At 38.3% G+C, this 22,500-nt stretch overlaps 1 protein-coding gene across 2 annotated transcripts in view; it reads right to left on the bottom strand.

Annotated features, from left to right (window-relative positions):
• Positions 1-22,500, bottom strand: part of sema5bb (sema domain, seven thrombospondin repeats (type 1 and type 1-like), transmembrane domain (TM) and short cytoplasmic domain, (semaphorin) 5Bb) — a 76,878-nt gene that overhangs the window by 48,629 nt on the left and 5,749 nt on the right. The window contains exons 1-2 of one of the 2 annotated variants that reach the window (XM_083562649.1): positions 13,086-13,108; positions 7,144-7,202 (exon numbers count right to left, since the gene is read on the bottom strand). The gene's annotated coding sequence lies outside the window, so the exon portion shown is untranslated. Of the gene's footprint in view, positions 1-7,143; positions 7,203-13,085; positions 13,109-22,500 lie in introns of those variants that run through there. The other variant, XM_083562648.1, reaches the window with a different exon arrangement.

Raw genomic sequence — 22,500 nt, 5'->3', positions numbered from 1 at the left:
CACTTTGTCACCACTTCTTCCTCTCTGTCCTCTTCTCCTCCTGTATTCCACACACATCTGTCCTTAAGCCAGCACACTCTGTAACATTAGAATCCTGTCTATACTCAGACCTCCACTTCACGGGAAGTCTCTCGGAAAGTCTGTTTTTCTAACCATCACTGACCATTTGACTTTAGACAATATTAAAATCAGATTCCAAAACACCAAGCAAAAAAACAAAAAAACCCAAAACATATATGCTTGGGTATAAGCGCTAAGTAGCTTCTGTTACTCAAAGCTTTCTGTTTAACTTTCAATGTATAAGCATCATTTAGCCATCTTTGTCTCTTACCTACAATCATATTGGCACTCAGATATCGATATCAGGCAGTCATAATGAAGGACACAATGCTATATACGGACGGACGGACGGACGGACGGACGGACGGACGGACGGACGGACGGACAGACAGACAGACAGACAGACAGATGGAAAAAAGGAAATTTTCAAACAAGCAGCTGAACCAGCAGCTGAACTCAAATTTGTTTATGAAATAATCAAATCTGTCAAGCGAACTCAGCTAGTACATGATTGCAGAGGAAATTTGCAAACTAGCCACTAACAAGTCTCTGTGGAATACTAAAAAAACATTTTAGTGATCATCACTGACATTTGAGATTTCAAAACAACAAGCAGAAAAACATATCTGCTTGGGTTAGAGAGCTAACTAGAATTGACCTCCTGTGGTAACTTTATTTCAATATATATAGTGTATGGCCTGTAGGTGTATCTAGCTAATTAATATTACCTCAGAAACTTAGTTTAAAGGTGTATTTTTGACATTACAGCTAGGAAATGCGTGTTGCACAGTACTGTTATACAAATACAACACTGGACTGGACTGTTCACTTTCGGTACATTCTAGGTAATGAATTATGGGTATTATCAAAGTTATGGTGAAAGTTACTGATGCTTAAGAATGTTGTTATTGATAAATTACAGAAATACCCTACAGAAGGCCATGCCCCCAAAGCATTCTCCATGCAAGCAGGCTATCCATGTTCAACATCACTCAACATACAATTCAATTACTGTTCAATAGATACAGTTTTACTTGAATAGCGCTTTCAGTATTGGGCACTGTATGAAGGTGTTCACATAGACATCCTAAAGATCCATGAGATTACTGTGGAGAGTTAAATGCAAGAACCATGAAGATGGTTTGGGACCTTAAATAATATAAACAGTCTGCAACAGTGGACTCAGGACTACCATGATTACCCTGAAAGTTTTGCACTTAAGTGTCCATCAGTGAACAGTTGATCACCTTAGCAGTGATGGAATATGGATAGCCAGCAATGAATTGATATTTGATGCCACACAGATGAGGATCCTTTTTGAGTTGCTTTCTGGTTCATCTTCCTCATACCATCTCAGCAAGTTTTTACTTGCCACTGTCACTACTGCCTGGATCATTAGGGACTTATTTATTTTCGTAGTCTATTTAATTATGTAAAGATGCTTTGAGACAATGTCTGTTGTATAATTCAAATCAATTTATTTGAATTGTCACAAAGCCACTATACAGAAATAAACAAATTGAAATACACCTCCTTGTTTTTGATTGGTTGGATTGTATTTCTTTTCATTTTCTTTTTTTTCCTCATATTTATGGAGCCTGATACAGGCAGAGACCAAAGGTTTAAATTAAAACTTATTTATGTCAGGCTGCAGACGCGGAAGCCGATATAGTCCGATCATTGTCCTTTTATTTCAACAACCGTACAACATAGAAACACTCATAAGCCGTTGAAAACAACAAACAAAGACATCCGCTCGATACGCGTTGTCTGCTATGAGTTCGAATGTCCCAAGCATAATCCATAAAGCCTTCGGCAATGAGTAATCCAAGTCAGAAGTGGAATCCGCATATACAGCCGGCGGTCGAGCAGCCACGCGATTGTCCAGCTTGACAATATAACGACCGACAGCCTGTGACTCAAGAACGTGAGTTTATGTAGTCTGATCTTTCATGAGCCACAGCTGTCGGTAATCTTGGGAAGCAGCGTGACTGCTATCGAGGGGGGCGTGGCAGGGTGGATCTCTGACAGCTACAGACGGGGGCGTGGCAGGGTGAATCCCTGACAGCTACAGAGGGGGGCGTGGCAGGGTGAATCCCTGACAGCTACAGAGGGGGGCGTGGCAGGGTGAATCCCTGACAATTTATCTCTGAACAGACATTTAATTAAATTTATGTTATTTTAATTAGCACATTAAACATAAATGATTAGCGTTCCCAAATCAGATTGTATACTGTCAGTTCTTAAAAAAAAAGGATTTTATTTGAAAATAAAGTTTATCATTTGAGCAGTTAATTGTTTTAAACTCATGGAAAAGAAACCTGAGTTAAATACATTAAGTAATATAGTATTACAGCTCTGGTAAAAAAAAAAAAAAAAAAAAAACTGTTATTGTATTGATGGAAAGAGCTAAGTACATAATTCAGCAATTCAATATTAAATATAATTGATAATGAAGAATTATTTTTTTGAATTCTTTTCCCAGAGTGTATTACACACTGGATATGGTTCTTCATCTTCGTCCTACATGCAACAATAGATTAAAAATCTATTTATTTGCAAGTAATATCTAATCGGATCTGAAGGCAGACACATGTGAAAAGTGGTTTCTAGCATCACCCAGGACCATCAAAGAAATTTTAATGGTATACACCAGAAAAACATTACAAACAATCAACCATTAATGGTTTCCATTATATAATCTGTTTGTGTACATCATTAAATCGTCATCAGAACAAAAAAAGCAATATAGAAACATATTTAATGCTTAATGCCCTATTGGACCTTACTGGTATCCATTAGATACCAGCATGCCATCTATAAGCTTCCCACTGTGTTCTGAGTTTCTTCTACAGTATCCACCAGACATAAGATGCACCTAGTAGACCAGTAAAGGCCTACTGGTTTACACCATCACAGTTTCCATTAAAACCAATACAATTTCCAATAAAGCCATTACAAATTACATTTTATTCTTTTTTAGCCTTTTAGGGCATTGTTCCAGATCAATGAGAAGCTTATGAGTAGCTAATATTAGATTGATGTATCAGCCATGTTTTCATTTACCTTTATCCTTGAATTATATCCAATTCAATCATAGGTATGATAGTAGCTTAGTGGTTAAAGGCATCTGACTTTGAAACTGATAGTCCTGAGTTCAAATCCAGCCACACCAAACTGTCACTACCTAGCCCCTGAGCAATGCCCTTAACCCCACAGCTGCTTAGTTGAATGAATGAGATAAATGTAAGTTGCTCTGGAGAAGGGCATCTGCCTAATGGCATAAATGTAAATGATATATTAAAATGTCCTCACAGATGATCGCCCTCCAGTTACACCAATAAGTTTCGCTGGCATAAGTAGGTTCATTCTGTTTGGGTTTGACTTGCTGTTGGGATTATTAACTAGAAATTAGAGCACATTAGTACACAGTTAATGTGTGTTTCAGATCTGCACCAATGTAAAACACTGTGTTATTTCTGCAGAGTGAGCATGAGCACAGAAGTGTTATCTCCTTACCAACAGAGCATTATCAATGAACGTGTAACTGATGATAATCTTTAAAAAACAAAAAAGGAGACCATGCTTACAGTCTGTTTTGATAACAGAGAAACTGCGATTGCCTTGAAGTTAATTCATTACATTTCCACACCTATATTCCTAAACACAAGTCAAGAAGCTTTTTATTGTCATTTCAACCATATATACCTGCCGCAGTACACCGTGAAATGAGACAACGTTTTTCCAGAACCATGGTGCTACATAAAACAACATAAAGCTACATAACAGAAATCACAGAGCTTCTCGAGAAACAATCAATGTTTTACTTAGTGCAGTTCATGAGGAAGTGGTAGCTCAGTGGTTAAGAATCTGGGTAACTAATCAGAATATCAGGGTTCAATCACCAGATTTGCCCAACTGTCCACTGTTAGACCCTTGAGCAAGGCCTTAACCCTCTGTGCTCCAGGGGTGCTGTATCATGGCTGACTCCATGCTCTGCCCCTAGATTCCTATCACCACTGGAATATGCAAAAGTAGAATAGCTGCAATGTAAATGTGACAAATATAAAGCAGCTTTGGTTTTAGATTATCTGTAGTTTCTACATAGTGTAAGTCATGTGATGGACCTGATTTACACTCCTTGAGTCAGTGAACATTTCAGTCATGGACAAGATTTGCTACGTTCTCATCCAGAAAATCAGTTAAGTCACCAAGTCTTTCACTCCTGGTCATATTCGCTTCTGTCTCCTGCTAAATGATAGGTGAATTGAAACATGATGTGAATTAGAAACATGATGTGAATCTTTTAGTCATGGCTGAGATTTGCTTTTCTCTAACAGGGAAGTGGTAGCTCAGTGGTGAACGCTCTGGGTTAATGATCGGAAGGTTGGGAGTTCAAGCCCCCTACCTCTCTCTGCTCTAGCTGAATCATAGCTGACACTGTGCTCTGCCAAGCTAGAAGGATAGATGAAGAAAGCGTTTCACTGTGCTATAATGTACATATGACAAATAAAAGCCCTACTCTAATTTACCAAGTCGGTGAATCTTTGCATATTTACTCAGTAACTCCTTTCCAATTCAGCGAATCAGTTAAATAGGTGACTCTTTCAGCCTCATCCAAGAGTGAATCAGTTGAGTCAATAAACCTTCCAGTACCCACTCATTGAGCAAATCTTTCAGTTATAGCCAATATTTGCTCCTGCCTCATTTATTTAATTATTCGAAACAACAAATCTTTATGTAAATGAGTTTGATTTTAGTCTGCATTTGCGAATCAGTCGAGTCTGTGACTCTTTTTGTCCTAACTTACAGTTGCTCCTATTACATTCAACGATTTACCTGAGTCAGTGAAACTTTCAGTTTTAGCCAAGATTCTCTGCACTATTCTTCAGTAAATCAGTTAAATTACACTAATGGCTCAGACCTGCTCCTTTCTCATTTAGCAAATCAGTTGAGTCATTCAAGCTTTCGGTCGAGGCGGAAAGTATTTCCGCAACACACTGAGTCAGTAAGTTTATTTTAATCCAGATCGGGGTCAGGCAATCAGGGCTGGACATTATTCCCAGTGACTGGCATGATGTTAAAATAATATACCTGTATAAAATATGAACCTGTCTTAAATTAATTTAAATACAAAATAATTTTTAAATAAAATATCTTATACAACTGAGGGACTCAGTGAACAAACCTGAACCAAACATCCCAAACACACGACAGGGTTAAACATATAACTAAGCAAAATAATGTGCCTATTATATATTATTAATTTCTTATTCTTCTTTCGGCTCCTCTGTTAGAGGTCGCCACAGCGGATCATCCGTTTCCATACCCCCCTGTCCTCTACATCTGCCTCTTTCAAACCAACTACCTGCTTGTCTTCTCTCACCACATCCATAAACCTCCTTCTTAATCTTCCTCTTTTCTTCCTGCCTGGCAGCTCTATCCTCATCATTTTTCTAAAGATATAAAAAAAAAGTGTCACCCTAAGTGTCTGCTTGACAGGACCATACAAATTTGTAAGAATTTTATATATATATATATATATATATATATATATATATATATATATATATATATATATATATATATATATATATATATTATTATATATATATATATATATATATATATATATATATATATATATATATATATATATATATATATATATATATATATAAAATATTTGGCTGAAAGTTGCTTTATACTTGTCACATGTACTTTACAGAGCAGTAAAATTCGTTCTTCGCACATCCCGGCGATGTTCGGAAGCAGGGGTCATTCATACAGCACCCCTGGAGCACTAAGAGTTGAGGGCCTTGCTCAGGCGTGCCAAGGGTAGCAGATTGGCGATACCAGGGCTTGAACCCAGATCCTTTACCACTAAGCTACAAGTGCGAGAAATTAGTGTAGGTGGAAGTGGTCATCTTTCAAAATATGCAAAAGTCAGTCAAATGGAAATAAAATAAGAATTAAAAAGCTTCTCTCTCTCTGTGCAGTCTGGGACCAAAACAATCCAGAACGTGGTTCCAGTCCACGGCCCGGTGGTTGAGGAACCCTGATTTACCTGGACTCAAATCCAGGTCTCTAATATGTCTCTCAGGGTCCATAGGTATTATTCGATAATCACATGAAGTTCAATGTGATTAATGTGCAAAGGATATTCATTTGCATGTCTTGTTTTTTTAAACCCTGTCACCAGTCATCTGTTGTTTTTTAATATGATGAATTGTCCTGCTTGTGTATAGGACTTTTTTATTCTTTGATATAAATTGTACATCCATTATGTCATGCATTTCTGCTTGCTTGATGGATAGAGCTATTGAAAGTGACATAATACATAATTCACTTTGCTTGACTAGGACAGGGATTTTTTTTTTATGCTAGCATATTGAACAACAATAGACTAGACTCTGTATTCCTCTCAAGATATACTCTAGCTTTCTTTACTTTCCCCATTTTCTTTTGTGCACATGTAGAGAGAAAACACTTGCATGAAGAACACAGGTTTAAAGTTCAGCCGTTTTTTTGTTTTTTTTACATTATTTGATGTAGTATGCTTTTTTGCTTGAGTAATGTGGACAGAGTGAGAACTGACAAAATCAAATATGATCAGGTGTTTCGTTTACAGAGAGAGAGAAAGAGAGAGAGAGCGAGAGAGAGAGAGGGAGAGAGAGAGAGAAAATGAATGCCGTGAGACCACATGGACAACACTGATTCATTCTTAAACAGTGTTTCTGTCAATTCAAACACACACACTCACTCACACCATCCAAATGGGCACACACAGGAGAGAACAAAGAGAACCAGACACAATGGGGACGAGTCGAAGACCAATCTACATAAACATAGAGAGTAAAAGATAGAAAAACAAAAGAGACAGAAAAAATAAATGACAGAGAGAGAGAAAGAGAGAGAAGCATATAACTGAGGAAGAATGCAAGGCATCAAAAGAAGCTTCTGAATGATACAAAGAGGTAAAAAGGCGGGAGAGAGACTGAAAGCAGAAGAAACAGACAGGAGAAAGAAAAGCAGGGGGAAAACTGAACAGATGAGTGACGAAAAACAAAACAGTGCACTCACCAGCCGAGCATCAGCATGGACTCGTTCCAGTGGACAGCGTCCAGCACACATCAACACCTCTGTGGGGGAGAGGAAGAGAGAGAGGGGGGAGATAGAGTGGAGTGAGAGAGAGAGAGAGAGAGAGAGAGAGAGAGAGAGAGAGAGAGAGAGAGAGAGAGAGAGAAGAGAGAGAGAGAGAGAGAGAGAGAGAGAGAGAGAGAGAGAGAGATGGTGATATTTTACTCTGCCTTGTGTGTGTGTGTGTGTGTGTGTGTGTGTGTGTGTGTGTGTGTGTGTGTGTGTGTGTGTGTGTGTGTGTGTGTGTGTTTTCACTGAAGCACTAAGTCTCATGAAAGACAAAATGTTAACTTTTTATCGTAGAGGGGGTTAGGTGGCCTGGGGGATTTGTTAATCAATGCACATGAACTGTGTGTGTGTGTGTGTGTGTGTGTGTGTGTGTGTGTGTGTGTGTGTGTGTGTGTGTGTGTGTGTGTGTTTGTGTGTGTGTGTGTGTGTGTGTGTGTGTGTGTGTGCTTGTGTGTGTGTGTGTGTGTGTGTGTGTGTGTGTGTGTGTGTGTGTGTGTGTGTGTGTGTGTGTGTGTATTTGTGTGTGTGTGTAGAGAAAACATATGTTTCTTTTTAAGATATCTGTTGCTTTAATAATGTTTAAATGGAAGGATTTAAAGCATCAAAGACATTAAACCTTCCTCACTTGAACTCAAAGGACATGCAGAGAGGCCACGCCTCCTTTCTGTTGCCACACCTACTTTTGAAATGACAGAAGGTGTGCAGAAGCTCCTTCCCTTGAACTGGCAGAATATACACAGAAGCCATGCCTCCTTCTCTTAAAATGACAGGACATGCAAAGAACCCGTGCCTTCTTCTCTTGAAAGGATATGACAGGATATGCACTAAGGCCGTGCCCCCTTATCTGGTACTGTCAGGACATACACCTGAATCACACCTCCTTCATTTGACTGACAGAACATACACAGAGGCCATGCTCCCTTCCTTTAAACTGAACTGAACTAAAACTTCTTTTCTTTAATTGACAAGACATACACAAAAGTCATGTCTTCTTCTCTTGAAAGGATATGACAAGATACGCACTAAGGCCATGCCCCCTTTTCTTGAATTGACAGGACATACACAAAAACCACGCCTTCTACTCTTTAAATGACAGGACAGGCACAGAGGCCATACCTCCTTCACTTTAACTGGCGAACATGCACAGAGCCTATGACTCCTTCTCTTGAACTGGCAGAACATGCACAGAGCCCACGTCTCCTTCTCTTAAATGGATATGACAGGATATGCACTAAGGCCATTCCACCTTCTCTTGAACTGACGGGACATACACAGAAGCCACGCCTCCCTTTTTTGACTGACAGGACAGAGGGCTCAGTGTTTACTGTTGAACAAAAAAACATACATGTTTTGCATCTAAGGGGTTAAAATTCTTCTGGCCTTTTCTGGGCACTGCTGGCAGCCAATAAGTATCTGTGTGTGTGTGTGTGTGTGTGTGTGTGTGTGTGTGTGTGTGTGTGTGTGTGTGTGTGTGTGTGTGTGTGTGTGTGTGTCTTCTCAGTGAGTGAGATCTTTGCTTGCTCATTAGCTAGAAGTACAACTGAAATCCTTGGCTGACCTTGTTTCTTTCTGTCTCTCTCTCTCTTTTACACACACAAGCCTGTCAATCATACACTTAAAAATTCTTAGATTTACAATAACTACTCATTTATTGTAAGATAATAATATGCTGGAACACACACACACACACACACACACACACACACACACACACACACACACACACACATAAATTGACATTACAGCTTTGATCTAACCAACACAGAGATCTCTTTAGCTAACAGTGAGTGTACAGTTTTCTTTTACTATTTGCATGGGATTCCTCCTGGTTTATCAGTTTTCTCCAACCTCCCGAAACATACAACAGAAGGTTGCTAGGTTCAAATCGAGTGCCTGTAGCTGACCCTTGGTTTTACCAAGTCAGATTTTGGGGACTTTTTAGGACCTTTGTAAGACCATTTAGAATTAAATTTAAGACCTACTGTATATCATGATATAAAACACACACACACAAACTCTTTGCTAGCAACTGTAACCAATCCCTAAAAAAAATTTCTTTCAAGGCAAGCATTGCTTAACTTGCACTTCGCAATAGCTAAAAAATAAAATATAATAAAATCCGTTTTACGCCTGTGGAACAATTAGCGCCAACAACAGAAAGCTGATTGGCTGTTGGTTTCATTTGTAGTTCATTTGTAAAAATTATTTAAGACCTAGAACTAAAAATGTAAGAATTTTTAAGGCCTGAAATCTTTTTACACTTTTAAAGACACAGCAGAAATCCTGTAATATTATATGTCTATTATAACTGGCAATGTTGACTAAGTGCTACAGTACACAGTTTCTCTGAAACGATGCTCCATTTCTGCCTATCGACTGCTTTACTGTATGAACATGAATGAAAGCAGACACAGGACTTGCCTAACCTTTACCTAGTATTGCCCTAAGGCCAACACTGGAGCCCTGCGAGCTTCAGTATAAACTTTGTGTTGCCTGAAGCTGTTGCTGTTTGTCCTTTATAAGGCCCCCACGCAGCCGTCCAAAAACATCTGCATTTTCATGTCCTTTAATTAGATGGTCAGAGAGCGTGCTAATCAGAGCTCGCAAGCCACATCTGGAGCAAACTGCACAAGCTCAAATATATTTGTGTGGATTCATTAGCTTTTTTTTTTTCATTCCACAACAACTGACAAAGGAGAAGAAATTGATTTGGTCACTGATACTGTACAAGGACATTTACAAGACACTGGACATCGTGACACCATTTATAGAATTTGCATAAAAATACTTAATATGCCTGAATTTCAAATCCCCAAGAAAACTGTAATGGAAACTGTAAAACTCATGGTCATTTCATGATCTAGTCTCTGCTGAAGGGGAGGGTGGCCCAGTTGTGGCTGCAGTGAAAGGAGATTTGTTGAATTGTGTTCATTGGTTTTCTTGCTGTAGTAATGACATTCATTCTCGCTGTATAAAATTCCTATCTGTTGTACTGCGTTTCTCTATAATACTGATGGTTTATGTAGCTGTGGCATCATAACGATGATATTAGGAGGTGCATCGATTCAGGCAGGACACCACTGAAGGTCTGTGTGTGAAATGAATGGCTTGCCACTGATCCTGAGAGATACCACGGGACAAAACATAACCTCAAATTTGAATTAACTGACAGCCAAGAGACGATGGCAAGCATCTCATTTCAGCACACATTTATATCACACTTTATTCTGTATCCCGTCTCTCTTGTACTTCTTTACATGTTGATAGAATTCGACAGCGCATGTAGGACATTTTGGAGACAAGGTGAGGGAGGTGAGATTGAGGTGGTTGGAGCTGCTGGGAAGGAGGAAAGGCCAAGGAGGAGGTTTATGGATGTAGTGAGGGAAGACATGCAGGTAGTTGGTTTGAAAGAGGCAGAAGAAGAAGAAGAAGAAGTCTTCGGCACTCTACTTAGTCCCTTTATTTCATTCTCTCCCCCTTTATGAGTGAGTTTGAGTGAATAAATGTGTGCACCGTATCCACCACGTCTCCGAACACATTGTGTAAAATATTTTAGCAATAAAAATGAATTTGTTCATGCAGTCACCCTTCTGAATATGTATTTAGCATTGACTTAAATACACACCCTAGAAATAGATAACACAAAAGTATAAAATAATAGGATTTGCACATAAAACACTGCATGCAGCCTAATTAATTGTCAGGTTTTGTATCAAAAGCACTAATTCAGAACTGTGTTAGAACGTTTTAAGTTGAATTCCACTGCATTTATGATGACATTTTCATCAAAACGGTTTAATTAGAGCTTTAGCTTTTAACTTTTTTTTGCAAAATCAAGTAACGTTTATCTCAAAGGTAAATGAGAAGGAGTGTGTGGAAACATAATTATGAACAGATCCAAGAAATAAAAAATTTTATGTATGAAATGAAAGAAATAAAATAAATAACGTAAACTACCTTCCGTGTTGCTCCTTCCCTGCTTTTACAAACTCTAGGTAAGTTTAAGGCAATATGTTACAGTTTTCAGTGTGTGTGTTTGTGTGTGTGTGTGTGTGTGTGTGTGTGTGTGTGTGTGTGTGTGTGTGTGTGTGTGTGTGTGTGTGTATAAAACTACTGTGAGAGTGAGACATACAGAAAAGTTATTCTCGGTGAACAGATCTGCGAGCTGTCAATCAGAGATTCTCCAAGAACACACGGGACTCTTTGGCTTGGGTCACATGGCGGGTCTGATACAGTGCGTCTCCAAGAGTGGTGCGTAAGGGTGGAACGGTGGAAAGAAACATATTTGGCAGAGTAAACAGGTTTGTTTTAGGAACTGTGAAAAACACAGAGGAGCATGTGGAACATTCACACAGAGGTGAGCTTCACTCCGCACAGCTCGCTCGCTGTCTCGTTTTTCACGTCTCACATCGCACATTTTCAAAGAATTATGGAGTGTACGAAAATTGGAAATTGGCCAATAAATTTAAAATGCAAGAAAAAATTATTTGGTATTTCATAGAAATAAATTGGAATGTAATCTTTTCATGCAATCTTCTTCGATCACATCATCCAGATAACACACATCTATTTCAGCTTTCCTCATACTATTCTGCTTTATCTAACCGTGCAACCAAACAGCCCCAAGGCACCACAAAGCCAAATAATAAAAGGAGGATGTCTTTTCCTCTTAGAAAAATAAGAAGAGAGAATGAAAGAAGCCCTGGTCTGCTCTCAAGCTGGAAATAAGACGAGCATAAGAGCATCCAAGGCTGTATTACAGAGCAGAGACAATCTACGATCATCTCTCAAACTCCTGTGTTCATGTTTCATCATTATCTCTTTCTTTGAGCTTTTGTTACCGCCTGCTTTAAGAGCAAGCTGACTAACGCTGCTACCTGAAGTGGAACACAATACCACTGTCCATATCTGTATCTGTTTAGGTCTTTTTATTACAATCCTGTTTGCACAGATATCATTTTTTCAGATCTACCCAATACAATATCTAAGAAATAGATAGATAGATAGATAGATAGATAGATAGATAGATAGATAGATAGATAGATAGATAGATAGATAGATAGATAGATAGATAGATAGATAGATAGATGGATGGGTGGATGGGTGGATGGGTGGTGAACTGACAGATCTATCTATCTATCTATCTATCTATCTATCTATCTATCTATCTATCTATCTATCTATCTATCTATCTATCTATCCATCCATCCATCCATCCATCCATCCATCCATCCATCCAAATATTCTACATTTGATTATAAAGGTTATCTTCATGATGATCAAAATGACAGACAGACAGACAGACAGACAGACAGACAGACAGACAGACAGACAGACAGACAGACAGACAGATAGATAGATAGATAGATAGATAGATAGATAGATAGATAGATAGATAGATAGATAGATAGATAGATAGATAGATAGATAGACAGATGATGGGTATTTACAAACTAAAATATTCAGCATTTGATTATCATGGTTATGTTCATGATAATGAAAATGTTAGATAGACAGACTGATCTATTTATCTGCAAACTAAAACATTTTACATTAACATTAAACATTACACATATTTACTTTTTTGTTACTGTACAAATCTCTCCAACCTTGTTTTTAGACTTATCGCACTCTTAGTCCCTGACCCAATGCACCATCACGTGTCTATTTTTGACTCTACAAAGTTCTTCTGTAAGTCTGCTATGAATAAGGGTGTCTGCTAAATGCTATAAATGTAACTCTAAATGTACCTGTAAATGTTTACCTGCTATTGACTTTATTATGCTGACGTTGCAGACTAAACGGACAACAGAAATCTTTGTGTGACCTAAAAAAGTGCCTAGTTAAGCAAAGAAAAACGATTCAAACACACTCACAGCATGGAGTCACAGTCCTGCAAGACGGGTAGATGGAGGAGATAATATGAACCAGTGACCATGCCATGGCAGAAAGTAAGAGTGGTAAGTGACACTTACTAAGCAGCGACACAGGCCAGGCTTGTAGATTGAAATATAGATAATTAATTAGACTTTGCTAATTACCTCGGCCATCAAGGGAATACCAGCTTTAAGCTAGCAGGCACCACTTTGTTATAGAGTTTCACTGGAGCAAGCCACTCACAATGTATATAAATACACTCACTGAAGCAAAAAGAGGACATTACCAAAAAAATCTATTAGTGGAATATGGTGATACATGTCTGCAAATGGATCATTTTAGGCATAAAACTCAACACTTATCTAAACTTTTTTCCTTTTAACAGCCAAAGACAGCATCAAAGTTCTGACATTGTCTGGACCAAAATCTCAGAATGGCCCAGTAATACACAAATCTAACAGAATAACAGCCCAGCATGGCATGTGGGGTTAATTTAGGCGGTTAGATTGTTTCATATTGATTAGCATAAATAGATTGCTAGTGGTGCAACAACAATACAGTTTATAATGAGCTGCCACAATTATGCCATGGGCTTAGTTTGATTTGCAAAACACTTTTGGCACATAACCAGACTCATCAGACTGTTTCAGGAACATTTCTCAGGGGGATATCCTAATTTACCATTCTTTAACCCCTCCTCTTTCTGATAAATGTTTTCAGAGACATTGGGAATGTGCATGCTAGGTAATCTAAGTAGTAATCAGTGCAGATTGAACATTTAACCAAATGACTATATATGGACGCATGTTGTACTCAAACGTTGTTTCCAAGAAGATTTCACATTTGTCTTATAAGCCAGACCACCAGAGAGCCTGATATATTCACTGGTATGTTTCATCAATAAACACAGCCAAGAACCGCCTGCTTCTTGCAGATTGTTGGCAAACATGAAGAATAATGTGTTTTCTCACCAATAAGTGCCTAAATACAACTCTTGAAAAAACTCTGGCTGATGAAACTCCATCAAAGTTTTCTAATCAAGATATGACTCCATCGTGCTGGGAAAGGCTTGTAGTAATGCAGTGTTTTCCTGTTCTGACCTGGGCCACAATAGTGTGTGTGTGTGTGTGTGTGTGTGTGTGTGTGTGTGTGTGTGTGTGTGTGTGTGTGTGTGTGTGTGTGTGTGTGTGAGAGTGTGTGTGTGTGTGTGTGTGTGTGTGTGTGTGTGTGTGTGTGTGTGTGTGTACACAGAAGACTCAAAGGGTCATATAAGTCAACATTCTAAAGTTTGTTTCCAGAAAAGTGTACAAAATATATCAGACGTTCCACACAATGTAGATGGATCCTAATGTAGCATTTAGTACTTTGGATTTCATAACTTTTCTACAGATGTGATGTAAGAACAAACATCCCTCATTTCCCAGAAGTCCAGGGTGTCTGCTGTATATTGGCAGCTGCTGCTTGACAATTATAAACAATTTCAATGGAATCGAGAGATATCAGATAATTCATAATAATAGGTAGAGGTCGATCGATTTGTCAGTTTAGCAGATTAAATGGCATCGATAATTGATTGTTGGAGATATCGGCTATCAGAAAAAAAAATCAATACCGATAGTTTTTCCGGGTAGCATCCATTGCTGGAACGGCTGAGAAAGTCTGTTGTCAATAGGAAAGTAGCCTCTAGAGGTAAATCACTGACAACACATGCTGTTTGTTGCACAGCTGTGTGAGCACAGTGCACAGAGAGCACTATATAATATTCATTAATTAACATTTATTATTTATATAGTTAAATTTTTATATAATTTATATATTTAGATTTATTTCATGTAGCACATTTTTTGGATTCAGTACTTTTTTTTATTTTTGTAACAAAGTTAATACTTTATTACTTTATTTAAAAGTTTATTTAAAAGACAGGGGGTGGAGCGGAAGGTAGCATACCTGAAGATGCTGAGATTTTAATTGAGTAACAACGATGGACAGGATTAGAAACAGCGCATTAGGGACAGCATATATAGGACGTTTTGGCGACAAAGTGAGAGAGGCCTGATTGAGATGGTTTGGACATGTGCAGAGGAGGGACATGGGGTATATCTGTAGGAGAATGCTGAGGATGAAGCCACCAGGAAGGAGGAAAAGAGGAAGACCAAGGAGGAGGTTTTAATTATGTGGTGAAGGAAGACGTGCAGATAGTTTGTTGGAAAGAGGCAGATGTAGAGGACAGAGTAGTATGAAGACGGATGATCTGCTGTGGCGACCCCTAATAGGAGCAGCCAAAAGAAGAAAGTTCTGGACTATTTTACATGCATTTTACATGCATTTTTTTTTATACAGTATCAATTTTAAAAACTATCGGTTGATTTATCGGTTATCGGCATGTCCAACCTAGATATCGGTATTAGTAAAATCCACTATCGGGTAAACCTCTAATAAAAGGTGTGTTTGGAAAAAGCGAGTCACAAAGCATAGCAAGAGACTGGTAGAGAAAAAGTGTATGCTAATTCCTGCTACAACAGTTATGAGTTTTCTCTCTGAGGTGGGCTTTACAGGTGACCTCTTTCTGTCTTCATCTATCAGTTCAGTGTACCACTGTAGTGTCCTGCACTGCTGTGGCAGAGTGTCCAAAAAAATTAAAATACAAAATATCACAGACTACATTTAAGTGGATCACTTCTTATAGGTTCCAGCTGGGTGGGATGGCTGTAATGATTTTCAACATGGTCTAAGTTCAAAACAGAAGTACAGTACCATTGTCATTTTAGCAACATAGAACCTTAGCATAGTATTCTACCAACTGGTTTCAGAGAAATGTTGCGTATGTACTGTATTTACATTTATGACATTTGGCAGATGCCCTTATCCAGAGCAAATTTTAAATTCATTCATGGAACTGAGAAGTTAAGGGCCTTGCTCAAGGGTTCCCCCAATGGCAGCTTGCTAGTTCTGGGACTTGAACACCAACACTTCAAAATACTCCCACTTCACTACCATTACCATTTCGGTATTTCTAGTGCTCCAGAGCAAAAAATAACCTTAATGGTTAGCTAGCTAGTTAGTTTATCAGTATCTAGCTAGCAATGTAAAATAATGTAAATTCCAAGAGACTAGCTAGTTACCAAGCAGAATTTTTACTTGCTATAAAACTTAAACCCACACAATGACTAAATACAGTTATTGTTTTTTTTACATTACCTTTTATTCACAAACACTGGAAGCTAACCATTTATTTTGAATCAATTCAAGTTTATTTGTGTAGCCCTTGTAACACTGCACATTGTCCCAAAGCAGAATTATAGAAGTAAAAAAAGTTTATCTCTAATGAGTGAGTCAGTGGCAACAATGGCAAGGAAAAACTCCCTGAGATGGTATGAGGAAGAAACCTTGAGAGAAACCAGACTCAGAAAAGACCTAAGCTAAGCTACAAAAAGCAAAGGAAAAAAACAAGCATTTGTTTTTAAGAAAATACTTCTCTCATTCAACTTTCAGTCAAAAAGTTGCTAAAATGATGTTAAAAATAAAGTTCTCGCCTGGTTTAGAATGCAAAAGAAAGAAGGTACTGTCCTAGACATAAACTGTTCTGTCATTCAAAGTAAAACATTGCACAAACTGCTTTCCCATAATAAATTGAATCTCAGTGTGGAATCAATGTTCCAGTTTCACTAAAAGACATGCCCTGGTGTCACTTAGAGCATGTCCGAGCAACAGAATGAGATGCCAGTCTTCATCTGCAAAAAAAACCTGACAGGGAAAAAAAAAAAAACAGGAGCGAGATGGCCAGGCTGACCCAGCAGGCAGCAGTAAACATGATGGCAATTACACGCTTACATCCTTCACCACACATCATTAAAATACGACACGGATGCAGTGGAGCGCAGGACAGGAGCAGCCGGGCATTATGGCATTCCGCTAACCTTTCGAGCCTTAAGTCGCAGCTTAATTCATCTTTCTCAGGAGGAATGTGCTTCAGACGCCGAGGCCCAGAGATGCGTGGGTGGCGAGGGTGAAGGGTGACGTGTGTGAGTTTTATAGCAAATAAAAGAATGGTGTAAATGCAATGAGATTTCCATGCACCTGACATGGGTCTAGCAAAATTTTCAAAACAGTTGCCATTTTTCATATCAATTAGATGATCTCATGTTGTTCTTCATTGGTGACTTAATACCAATTCAAAACAAAATTCAAAGGAGGAAAGTAATGAGGAAACCAACTCACATCAATTTAAACTCTCAAGGGTACCAGAGTTCCCAGTAGGTTAAAAGTTGACCGATAGTGGATTTTGCTGACACCGATAGCTAGGTTGGATCATATTTGCTGGTTTAATCCACCAATTTTAAAATGGATACTGGCTAAAAAAAAAAAAAAAAAAAAACAATCATACGTAATATGTAAAATATTACTGAACATTATTATAAAAATGACAAATTTAAAACAGTACTAAATGATGTGCTAAATGAAATTAATATCTCTATATATTTATTGATAAATATGATTGTATGATTAATAAATTACAATTGATACATATAATATAGTTTCATATGTAAAAACAAACAACACAGTGATTCGCCTCTAGAGGCCGCAGTCAGACAGCGGACTGGAAGCCGGAAAAACTATCGATATGGATTTTTGCTGATAGCCGATAGTTCCAGAAATTAAATATCAGTGCCAATTGAATGGGATAAAACTGGTTAAATGGTCAACCTCTAGAGTAGGATTCCATGAATTTTCTAGGTTGTCATAATATGATTTTTATGTCACTTATATATATAAATATGCTTATCTTTAGCATAAAAATTTTAATAACGTTTATCATTTTCAGTACATAGGACTATAATTACCATTTAAAGGTCTGACATATACCTTTCGTAGGTAAAAGATACAGTATACAAAAAGGGTACTCTTCGGTTTACCACATCACTGGCAAAGAAAAGTCATGTTTAGTATTGAAATTGAAACAACCCACCAATTTAATTAAAGTCTCAGATGAATGACTACCAGGATAAAGTTGGTCTAAAGGTGCACTGGGTAGTATTTAGGTTTATGTGGTTATAAGGATGTTCAGCAGGCAGCTGCAGTCTCACAGCTTCAGAGTCAATGGTTCAATCCTGAGCTTTCTGTGTATAAGTCCACCAGGTTTTCTGATTTCCCTGACCTCCTAAAACATGCCGAATGATGGACTGACGACAATAAACTGCCCAAAATTGTGCATGTGAACCCACATGGTATCCTGCGATTGACTGATCACATTTGTAAGGCCCTTATCCAGAGCAATTTATACTGTGCAGCAAACAACTAACATAAATACTGTGTAATGAACTGCATCCTAAACATTCAACTAGATTGAAAAAGGGAAAGAAAAGGAAAAAAAACATCTGTCTTTATGTACAGGTGGTCCGTATGAATGAGTGCAGTCATCTAAGGGTATGCGCGTTCATTACAGCCGGCTTTGATCAGATCGCGTTAAGGGTTCGGGTTCATTTCCTAGGAAAAATATGTGCAAGCTGAAACAACTAATTCAATCAAATATACGTGGTGGAAGAGAGGAAACACAAATTAACATGCTACAATGCACACAGATGTGCTGCCATGCCAAAACACACAAACACACACACTCACACACATTCATAGCTTTAACATATGCCATGGAAAAAGATGTCTATGTGTTTATTCTAAAATATTGCAGGGTTTCCAGTACACTCAATACTCACCTTGTTCCTCACACACCATCCCTCTCTCTCTTACACACTTTAGAATTTACTGTAAAAACTTTTAGCTTAACTCATACTCAGCACCATCGGTCTCTCTCTTACACACACACACACACACACAAACACAAACACACACGATTTTTTCTTAGCTCTTTAGTAAATCACTGTATTAGAGCTACACACTACTCTGTGAAGGAGGCATGGCTTTGAAGCATGTCACTCACAGAGATGTGGGCGTGGCCTCTGAGATGGAGTGAATGTTATGAAAAGGTCAACTGTGGCTCACCACTCCTAACCCCTCCACACGTTTTACCTTTTTCCGAAAGAAGAACACCATTACCATGAATAAGCTTCTCCACTTCCTGACCGCAGACCCTAAATGGGTCTCTCTCTCTCTTAAACACACACACACACACAAAGCCGCTAGTGTGCTACTGAATGTGAAGTGACCAGTGAAGTTAGAATGAGGAGCTCTGTAGCCTTGACCACCATAGCTATCCATATTGTCATGTCGGAAAATGAATCCATGATCCCAACAACCTGAATGTACCTGAGTGTATTGCGAGTGGAAAACCAGCATTTTTTTGGACCGGTGCATAATTGGGTCAATACCAGACTACCGAGAAGCTTCAGGATAATCGAAACTGTTATCGATACTTGCGTAGTTTTAACTTTGGTTTAATGGTGAATTAGAAGACGCTGCCTGTCAATTTTCCACTCCTGAATGATGTCATCACATGGCCAACGTTTGCTCGACGTACTTGTGATATGCGTACGCATGTGCGGTGTGTGTTCGTGCTGTCAGTCATGGCAGCAACATTGAAACGTTTCGAAAGTCGCAAAACTAGGCGACACCAGTGTCAGCAGCGGTGTAATAGTGAACAAAGGAGGCAATGTTAGTAATATAATGTAACAATTACAAACAAAACACCGTATCTACCTCAAGCAATGCGCTGTATTTACTATGTCTCTATCATCTCCAACTCAAACTCTCCTGCCTCAGCCTATAGAGAAGGTAACATTCATTATAAAATAAGTCTTTGGTTAGTACTAGTCGTCTTTTGGGACACCACATTGGTTTTAAAATTTAAATCTAAATATGAATAACCCCACAGGAAACGCTAAGCTAGAAAAGGTTTCAGGTTCATCTTTGAGGAAAGAGACACGATCTCTTTGAGACACCCAGGAGCAGCCCATTCTCCAAAGCAATGCGTGGGAAGATGAATCCTGAAAAAATGGCAGCATGTCGTAGGGCTGTTACTAAATTAATAGTGAAAGATTTATTGCCTACAGTGGAGTCAAGTTGGTTCAGGTATAGTAGGCAATAGATAAGTTAGCCTAATTGCTAGAGACGCCAGAATTCACTATTACATTCTGCTGGGCTTCTTTACACATGCTGTTTGAACATGTTGTGCTGTGGTGTGCTGAGGAAATCTCTCGCTCTCTATCTCTTATTTTAAAAATGTGCTTTGTTGTGTGCTTAGAGGCATTTGTAGACTACAGTACTAAAGTTCAGCAGTAATAATATAACCTGATCACATCATGTTGGACCAAATTATAGAGAGTAGTATTGATAATGTTATGATAACAGCCAAATGTTTACATGGACTGTATTTATTTTTGATTTGCATATGAATAATCCATTTTGCACAACCTGCTGTACTGTACTAGTTGACGCTATCCCCTTTATGCACTAAATGTTGCACATGTGCACTTTGTGTTGTTAGTTTAAAGTTCTGTGAAGTTCTGTGTTCATTGTGTTCCTTTAGTTCGTTTATGTTGTTTGCTGTAGCACCTTGGTCCGGGGGAAAAGTTTCGTTTTACAGTGTACTGAACTGTATATGGTGGAAATGACAATAAAGTTGACTTGAACTTGAACTTGAGTACCAGTATCAATAAGCAGTATCGTTATCAGGACCAGTATCGACAAAATGTAAACACTACCCATTTGTAATTATTGGTGTTCTACATTCATTCGAAAACTAGTTTGGACATCACAGGTTGAGTTCAATATTTTGCTAAATGTCTAAACACTACTCCACTTCACTTTTTAGTGATTGGTTATACAAACACTCCACACTTTACAAGCATTCACTTTACAAACTTTTGCGGATACAAACAACCTGTGCTCAAAATGAAATTTGTTTGAAATTTGTTCGTAGTCGGAAAAAAGAGCCGCCGCAAGCTAGTCGTCAACCGTAACGATTCTACACGATGCGCACTGAACTCGGGCGAATGAATTTTTGTTAGCAATTTTATTACTTAATTCAACATATTGTATACAGTATTGCGATTATTACGATTTGTTTTAGTATATTTAATTGTTTATTTAATAGTATTTATAGCTCATCCATCATCAGGAGACATGTGTAGTGAATAACAAACACAGTAACCGCTTACGAACAAATTCATCGTACGAACAGTCGTGCAGCACATAACTCGTTTGTAAGGTGGAAAGCGTCTGTATTTATGGTTGTACACGTGACCTCGTGCTACAGGAATCAATGTTTTTTTCTCACCAAATGTAGTGAAAGCAGAGTTTCTTGTGACTAGATCTCAAAATTTCTATAAGGCTGCCCCTTAAAACCTCAATTTTGCAATATGTTACCATGCCATTTTTAGCCATGAGTGGATGATGATGATGATGATGATAATTTAAAGGTGCTTTCTTTCGGATGCTGAATTAAACGAGGTGTAAACACAGCCTGACTATGGAACTGATTAATGATGAATATACATGGCCTGCACTCAGGGAGGTTTACATGTAGCAGCAAGTCGTCCCAAATAGATGTGGGATTGATTTGTCATTTAACCACCATTACCACCAAAACATTAGTCATGCTCTCGAGTTCTTCACACACACTTTTCCCCTCGAAGTGTGTTGCTTTATTGCGTTCCTGTCTAAGCGATGATGAATGACATTACAGTAAGAGGGCAGCGTTGGGGTAAAAAAAAAAAACACACATAGTTCATTAGTGCACTGAGAACAGACATCTGCTGGAAGTTTTACACACTTTCTATTCTAAACTTGGACACAGCAGCCTGTGTGGTACTCTGGGAACATTTTAACAGATTTTTCTGGGTCTACTTTGATTAGACTGTAATAATACAGTAAAACACAGTCTTTTATGGCTTTTGAGAGACACCCTCAAGCTCCTTTTGTTTCATTGCAAAAAACTCAGTCATATAATAGTATAAAGGTTTACAAAGCAAATATATAAGCATATTTTGTTTGAAAAATGCTTTTTAGCATGAATAACAGCTTTACATATGCAGATGACTGTTTCCTCTCTAAATAACTCTTACAGAGCTCAGACATACGCTTCGGATCTTTGTCTTGTTGTATAGTGAAGTCGGTTCCAATGAGCCGCAGTCCAGATGCAATTGTATGGTGTTGAAGCCTGGAATAATGAAATATGTCTCCAGCCATCCCTGCTAGAATAAGTCTCCCTGAATAAGTCTCCAGCCTCCAAAAAAAACAAACCCAAACCATTAAGCTTCTACTTCCATGTTTGACTTATGTTTGGGGTATGAGGCAGTCTAATCACATCTTCTCTCCTGTTCTCTATCTTACACAAGTTTTTGTTTTTGCCTACCAAATTTGTTGTATAGAAACAAAAGGAGCATGCATGTGTCTCATAAATAATAAGATATTAGGTGTTTCCGAACTTTTGACAGCCACTGCATTATTTTATCATGCTAA

Source organism: Silurus aristotelis (genome assembly GCF_946808225.1).
Source record: "Silurus aristotelis genome assembly, chromosome: 2".
NCBI classification, from domain to species: domain Eukaryota; kingdom Metazoa; phylum Chordata; class Actinopteri; order Siluriformes; family Siluridae; genus Silurus; species Silurus aristotelis.
This window is presented reverse-complemented; position numbering and strand designations above follow the sequence as displayed.